The sequence below is a fragment of the Eulemur rufifrons genome, chromosome 2 (genome assembly GCF_041146395.1).
Source record: "Eulemur rufifrons isolate Redbay chromosome 2, OSU_ERuf_1, whole genome shotgun sequence".
Taxonomy (NCBI): Eukaryota; Metazoa; Chordata; class Mammalia; order Primates; family Lemuridae; genus Eulemur; species Eulemur rufifrons.
Window position 1 is genome coordinate 39,246,158 of NC_090984.1, and position 8,289 is coordinate 39,254,446.

Sequence of the window (8,289 nt, forward strand, 5' to 3'; positions counted from 1 at the left end):
CTGCTTAAATGTCACATCAATAGAGATTCCTTCTCTGACCACCTTATTTAAATTAATATATTTATGATTTTTTTAACTTTTTGCTTTTTAGAATTATTTTAGTTAATTGAAAATATTTTTTAAAATTATAGAGTCCATGATTCAAGAATAAATTGAGTCAATCCAAGATAAGGACTAAAAGCAAATACTGGTTAAAATTTTAAAAGATTAAGAACCGGCCGGGCGCGGTGGCTCACGCCTGTAATCCTAGCACTCTGGGAGGCCGAGGGGGGTGGATCGCTCAAGGTCAGGAGTTCGAGACCAGCCTGAGCGAGACCCCGTCTCTACTAAAAATAGAAAGACATTATATGGACAACTAAAAATCTATATAGAAAAAATTAGCCGGGCATGGTGGCGCATGCCTGTTAGTCCCAGCTACTCGGGAGGCTGAGGCAGTAGGATCGCTTAAGCTGAGGAGTCTGAGGTTGCTGTGAGCTAAGCTGACGCCACGGCACTCACTCTAGCCTGGGCAACAAAGTGAGACTCTGTCTCAACAAAAAAAAAAAAAAAAGATTAAGGACCAAAAACAAATACTGTTTGAAATTTTAAAAGATATTGACACACGGAAATAGAATGTAAAATATATATTTAAAAAAACTTGACTAATACAATGAACTGGGAAGAATTGATAAGTCACTCTTGAAATCTGCAAGTATTATAAACAGAATTATTTTCTCTTGTCCATGTGTTACCTATAGCTTCAATTGCCATTATGGAGGAATGCAGTACTGCAGTCAAGCTACTGGCTGCAGGGAAATATCAGAGGTTTGCCCCTGGAGATTTTTCCCAAAGGCTGTTATAAAAGATAGAACATTTTTAAAAACATTGGTAACAATGAAATCCAAGTTTATTACTGCACTACAGAGGACAAATGCTTGGCCAGCTATATAGTTATTTCATCTAGTATTTGTGTCACTATTTGTACAGTCTAAACATAAAACAAGTGCTTGCAGGAGGTCCACTAAAATTTCAAAAGCATCATGCCTGCCTGTCCACCGAGAATGGCAAATTTCCTTCAGTTCTTTGCCCCTTTCTTCACTGTTCTGAAAATGAGCAGAGTATACATTGTTAAGTTCTAAAAGCACTTGTGGTGATCAGTGGGAAAAAGAAGAAACTTCCTTAATTATTCCCAATGCAACGGACACTCCTATAACACGCACTGACTTTGCCAACCACATATTTAAAGCACAGGAAGAGCAGAGTACATAGATACTAGAGGGTATTTCTCTAAAGTCTAGAAGCAACAACTTTCATTTTGGAAAAAAATCCACTGGACACGATGTAAGCCTGGCCATGACAGTACTTCATAGGTAGCCCTCACTTGTCAGTTATTCTAGTGTGAAATTTCACACCCAAAATTTCTGCATCAGCTTCATGATGCGGGAAGCCCATAAATTCCTCTCTCAGGTTATGAGATTTACCAACAAACCTCACCAACACGGATAGGTGCTCTTTCCCTACTATGTCCACGACATTGTCAGTGATAAGGGAAAAGAAGTGTGAGTCTCTCAGTTCCCTGAGAGCTTCTTCCTTAATAAAACTCTCACAAATCTCTAGCATCTGTTTCTGCTGTATTTTTTAACACAACAGTGTGTGAACCACTATTATCTCAAAGCGCTTTCTCAGGACCTCTTCACCAAACTTATCTCGCAAACCAGCAGTGCTTCACAATTAAAAAGTGGGCAAAGGACATGAATAGACATTTTTTTAAAGACATACAAATGGAAAACAAGCATATGAAAAAAATGCTCAACATCACTAAGCATCAGTGAAATGTAAATTAAAACCCCTGTGAGAGATCATCTTACACCAGTCAGAATGGCTACTATTACTATAAAAAGTCAAAAATAATAGATGTTGGAGAAAAGGGAACACTGTTGATGGGAATGTAAATTAATATAACCCCATGGGAAATAGTATGGAGACTTCTCAAAGAACCAAAAATAGAACTATCCAATCCAGAAATCTCACCACGGAGTATCTACCCAAAGGAAAAGAAACCATTATAGCAAAAAGATACCTGCTGTCATATGTTCATAGCAGTGCTATTTACAGTAGCAAACATATAGAATCAACCTGTTCATTAACAGATGATTAGATAAAGAAAATGTGGTATATGTCTACAATGGAATAATATTCAGCCATAAAAATAGTGAAATCGTGTCTTTTGCAGCAACATGGATGGATCTGGAGGACATTATCTTAAGAGAAATAACTCAGAAATAGAAAGTCAAATACCATGTGTTCTCACTTATAGGTGGGAGCTAAATAATACGTACACATGGATATAGAGTGTGGAATAATAGACATTGGAAACTCAGAAGGGCACTGAGGGCTTGGAACAGCTCTCAAAGCTTCTTGAATGTATGAACAAATAAACAGAAAATTAACAAACTGGAAGCCCCATTAGATGCAGCTGCACAGATAACAGGACTAAGAAAGCTCCTAGACATTTGCACTGTCCTTTACCTTAATACAGTATCCAGCAGTGACCTGACAAATGTCCACTCTCTGGGAAATGTCCTAAGGCTCACTATTTGGCATTCAGTTTTCTGAAATGGTACTATGAGTCATATGTTTCAAGAGCTTTATTTCTTTATTGCATCTTTGGTTTTGTAGGGAACTCTATCTAGTTCATTCAAATCCCCAGCTGCTATCGTAGTAACATTTTGATTCTAAGTGTATGACCTACAGTCCTTCAGGAAGATTCTCTCTCCTCAGGATGAGCAGCCTGAGAGCTAAGGAGGCCTCTGACATCTGAGGCCCAGCTGGGGTGAAGAAAGCGAGTTAGGAGGGAAAGAAAAACTTGGTTGCCTTCTTTTCTTCTCTAAAGTTCCCCATAGGCTGTCCTCTCTGTGGCCTGCACTAATGTATAATATACCCCAAATGGACTGGCCAATTCCCTAATAGCTTATTTATCATGTTGGGTTTTAATCTCCTATTACAATAACTATTGGGTTATAATAATAACTATCTATTAACTAACTATTGGGTTTTAATCTCCTATTACAATAATAACTATCTTACTGATGGGCAAATTTGATCTAACAACTACAGTTTGATTGATTATAAGTTTGGTGATATGTGATATAATTGATTATAAGTTTGATTGATTATATTGATTATATGTTTGGTGATATGTGATATGAACTGCTAATTCTTGCTGTTTTATGAATAATATGGTTTTCAAATTTGCTTTTTCTTCTCAAGTTACATTCTTACTTCTTCTAGCCTAGAATGTGATAGTAGTACTACATAGTCTCCATATATTCTGCTTTTTTCCCCCCTAATCCATCCTAAAGGACTACATACAATTCCATGTTGAAACTCCTTACCTAGACTTCAAATCTGGCAGCAGTATGTCCCTACCCTGGTCACAAGCCTACTTTCCAAACATTTATCCTTTGCTTTAACCAAGCTAACCCCATTGTACTCCCTACTCCCTCTCTACCCACAACTCTTATGATTCTCAGTCCCACCACTATGCCTTTGTTCAAGGTGCTGTCTCAGCTGGTAACAGCCTCTGTAGGCCTGTTCATTGGTTTAAATCCTATTTATCTAGACCAAGTTTCCATCCACTTGGCTCAACCTGATCCAGCCACGTTCAAAGTGAATGTGTAGGTTCCACATGGTGGTGACCAGCGTAGGGTTAGAACATTATAAGAAGCTACAACAGGGTCCAGAGGATATTCTGCCTGCAGGAAGCACATTGACAGGCTTGCCAGCCATGGGTGTGAGAATGTCCACCCTATGGTAGGCTTCTCCTACCTTTCCTGTCCAGCCAGCCCTGGTGGCTGGAATGTTCAGGAGAAAAGCCACACTGCTTTGGCAATGTGCTTCTAATTCATTGCAGTACACAAAGGAAGAAACCAAACTTACTTTCTCACATATTAGTTTTAAACTGCATATTGCATTCTCATCTCACAGTCACAGTTCTGGCCAAAAGGCAAAATACTCAATGTCTGAAACAAATGCAGAAGAGTGGTTACAGATCCAGACAGCCTGACAAAAGGAGGTTTCAGAAGAGGCAGTGTGGCTACCACAACCACATGTAGCAGCCCTGTTCATGAGAACTGACAATTGCCATCCATGTAGTTGGAGCATGTCCAGGGGAGTCCACTTTTGCCAATGGAAAGTGTCCAGGAAACCACATCTAGCTGACTAGTGTAATATTCTCCACCCAAGAAATGATATAAGATTATCCATTTGGTAGCCAGTTTCATTTATAAATATAATAGGAGTCAAGAATCTCAAAAATGTTCTTTATTATATCAGTGTCTTTTTTTTCTTTTTGATATATGTGCTCCTTAGCAGCTACGTACCTTAGGCATGGCATTTGTATTTTCTCTGCATCAATTTGACTTTTGTATCTGACATGGAACATGCAGTAATGGAGTATCGTCCCCTTAGGGGCAAAATATGCTGCTTTCCACCTCATTTGTTAGACTGTTACATTAGCCACTATCAGCTCTGTGAATCATACCCAGTCATAAGTCATGACAGATGCTCCCTAACATGTCGCCTTCCTGGAAGACTCCCTCAGTTACCTGGAACGACTGACAAGTTGCTCATTTGCCTCCAGGCAAGATGTTCCATAATATTCCACTTTACCTTGCTGTAAAGACATGATCTTAACACTGTGTTCATAGGCAGAATGGCTCAACTTTGTCTAATTTCTGATGAGAAATAGCTGACATCTTGGAAGTACTTTTTTTTTATGATAAAGTATACTAATTACCTTGAACTCCCCACAACAAATAGCCTTATGAATTTTTTACTCTTTCCATTGTAATACAACCTATTTAGTATACTGAAATTCTACATTTGTCTTGTCTGTAAAGCTCTTAAGGCTAGCCGGGTGCAGTGGCTTGTGCCTGTAATCCCAGCGACTCGGGAGGCTGAGGCGGTGGTATCTCTTGAGAGCACTGGTTTGAGACCAGCCTGGGCAACATAGTGAAACCCTGTCTCTACAAATGATGATAATAATAAAAACAAGTTAGTTGGGCATGGTGGCATGCTCCCATAATCCTAGCTACTCAGAGGCTGAGGAAGAAGGATGGCTTGAGCCCAGGAGTTTGAGGCTGCAGTGAGCCAGCCTGGGCAACTGACTGAGATTCCATTTCTTAAGAAACTTAGTAAGTACGTAAATAAATAAATAATATCTTAAGGCTGAATCTTCACTTTCTATTTTGGAAACTTATCATTACAGTAATTTTCCAGCAGAAAAATTTAATTCACAACTTCTTGAATGACCGTACTGTTAAACAGAAGCACCCAGAATATGAAATTAAATGCCCAACTAAACAGTAAGCTAATATTAATGAGAAGTGGAAGTACTGTGTCATAACCTGTTAAACCTAAAACTTTGAAAAGCTTTGTCTACTTTGTAAACCAATGTATTGCCACAGTAAACAAGGATGAGGGAGGTCTTGAAAGCCTGGAAAAAAATGTCGATTATGGTCTGTGTAAGTAAAACAACAACAAAAAAATGTATGTTATTTTATCTGGAAGACCACTTTTATCATTATTAAATTTTAAGTAGTTAAGATAATTCCAGAAAGTAAATAGATTTCCCATCATCCTCAGAAATAATCCTCTGCTTCTACACAATATTATTCTGCTTCTATACAGATCAAGAGTCTGACTGATGATAGCAAGCAACATTAGTACAGTGCCCTGTCACACATTTTTCACATTTTCACAAAGCTATTGAAATAAGTTAATGCTTTTATCATGATGAATTCTTTGGTAGAAAAAGGGCACAGTGTGGATTGATCTCTATAACCCTTCCATTAAAAAATAAAACATACCATGTTTGTGCCATTGAACTGGCAAGCTAATTTTTCTTGTTTTATTATAATTGTTGTTTTAAATAAGACCATCCATTGAATTGTAGCTGAAATTGTGTGTACATGGTGACTGAAAATTCAAGAGAAAGAGGAGAGTTTGTATTTACTTAGTGCCTATGGTATACTATAACACTAGATACATTATTGTATTGAAACCTTAAAGCAATCCTAGGTAGTAGGTAGCCACTTGTTCATTTATTTATTTACAAAATATATATTCTATGTGTTTGATGTGCCAGGCATGGGTCTAGGCTCTGCAGATATATGAGTGAACTAAATAGACAAAAGCTACTTGCCTGGGGGTGGGGGTGGGGATCTTACATTCTAATGTGGGGAAATGAGGAAATTTACGCTCAAAACCACTATGCAACTTGCCCAGGATACTTAAGGTTTAACATTGCTTCCTAAAGTGTGGTTCCGTGAACATTTATTGATCTATCACTGAGGACACTTGTTTAAGTGGAGAAAGTGCTGGGTCCCATCTCAGAATCGTGGTGTATAGATAAGCCCCAGGGATTCCTGTTTTTTTTAATAAAACAGGAGTGATTCCTCTATGCACATACATTTTTAGAAGACCTTGAGAAAACAGCTGAAGGTGTCTGGGGCCAAGCACAGGTTTGTCCAGATTTCTGTCTCAAAGGAAAGCATTATTATATAAAACATACATAGATGTTTAAAGCAGCATTGCTTATAATAGAAAAAAGAGAAGACAGAAACGAACCAAATGTTTATCAGTTGTTGAATAAATTGTGGTTCATGCATACTGGAAAATACTCTGCAGCCATGTGTCTACACATATACGTACACACACATACTTAGATGTTCACTTTATATTGTTAAATAAAAACACAAATTACAGGATACTGTATAAAGTTTGATTACCTACTAATCTACTATAGGCACAATTTAAATGTAAATATGTGCATATCTTTATATGTTTCCACAACAAAATGTTCATGGTATTTACTTCATCAAAGAAAAAGGGAAAGGGAAACCTATCTTTTAAAAAAATTATATACTTATTTTTTAATAATACATTTTTATAACAAAGAATGTTTTATAAAGAAAAACATTTAAAATATAGATACAAAACCAATTATTTCTTAGGAAAATGATGCTTTTCTATGGAATGTAGGAGGGTAAGTTTTGAGTGACACAAATAGACTTATGGAAAGTCTTGTGTTCTAGGACAGAGGCAGAGATGCTAATAAAAAGATTTCAGGTTTCAGGAAGAATAAGAAACAAAGGCTAAGTATCTGATTTGTGGAATCCATAGAAATCTTATGGAAGAACTCTACCTACTTATTTGAAGTTATCAGTGTCTGTTTACATAATGAAAATATGCCCTTGTTCTTTATTATTCGGTTGTTTTACAAAAAATACTACACTAAAACTAAATTTTAGGGTAAACTCAATTAGCAAAATCCATTATGGCTGCAAGGAAGTTTTACATTTCTTAGAAGGGGAAATTATTTCTCAGTTTAAAAGAAAAATGTGAATGTGTGCTTTTAACCATAGTGTGGCTTATTCTTCAGACGTGATTAATTCATTGCAGTGTTTCTTTGTTAGTCATTGGTGATATAGGAAGCAGGTGGAGGAAATGGTTATCGGAAACCACTGGAAGTTCCTGGAAAGAGCCATCCAACAGGAGCTGTGGCCTTCAGCAGACATACACAGCCCATGGCCAGCAGAGAGGGAAGAAAGGAACACTCCACACTCTCTTTCTTCCCATATTCCTATTTCCTGATGCTTCCTGCTATTGGCCAATTCCGACCAAAAGCTGACAGACAAGGGCAACTAATGTACACAGTCCATAGAGGTCAACCTTCTAGAAGTAAATCAGGAGAGGAAAATTAAGAATATCCATCAAAGCAACATACCATGAATTTTTATGCATCAGGTTCTAATCTTTATTGTTGAAATTGCCAGCTGTAAATGAAACGAATGAGCTCACTTCCCTTCACTACTTTTCACTACAATGGAACTCACAAACAAAAGATACTTTGTTTCCCCTAGTAATAACAACATCTATTTTTCTTGCCTGACTGTTCTTGGGATCCTGTTAAGCCTGGCTGATTGACAAAGGGATCTGAAATGTAATCGTAGGTGACATTTACTTTTCCTTTAAAAGCTGCTTAACTCCAGTCCATGGGGCTATTAGTTCTCCCTGGACTTAGTAGAGAAATATACCAGACAGTGCTGGCCAAACTTCTAAAAACAGTTAACTGTATCCAAGTGTTTTCCAAGGAATCAGGAAATCATGATTAAATGTGGGCATTTGTCCCTCACTTTAGCTTTATATATGTTACAAATGGAGAATTCTCAGAATTCTCAGCATACAGGATGGTCTGTGGTCTGTCTTGGCACTTCCTTTAGGACCATCTAACCAGTGACTGATCCA

General features: G+C 37.5%; 1 pseudogene; it reads right to left on the minus strand.

The window, feature by feature from the left end:
- Positions 1 to 672: 672 nt before the first annotated feature.
- On the minus strand, positions 673 to 4,666 carry LOC138397930 (52 kDa repressor of the inhibitor of the protein kinase-like; annotated as a pseudogene).
- Positions 4,667 to 8,289: the final 3,623 nt, after the last annotated feature.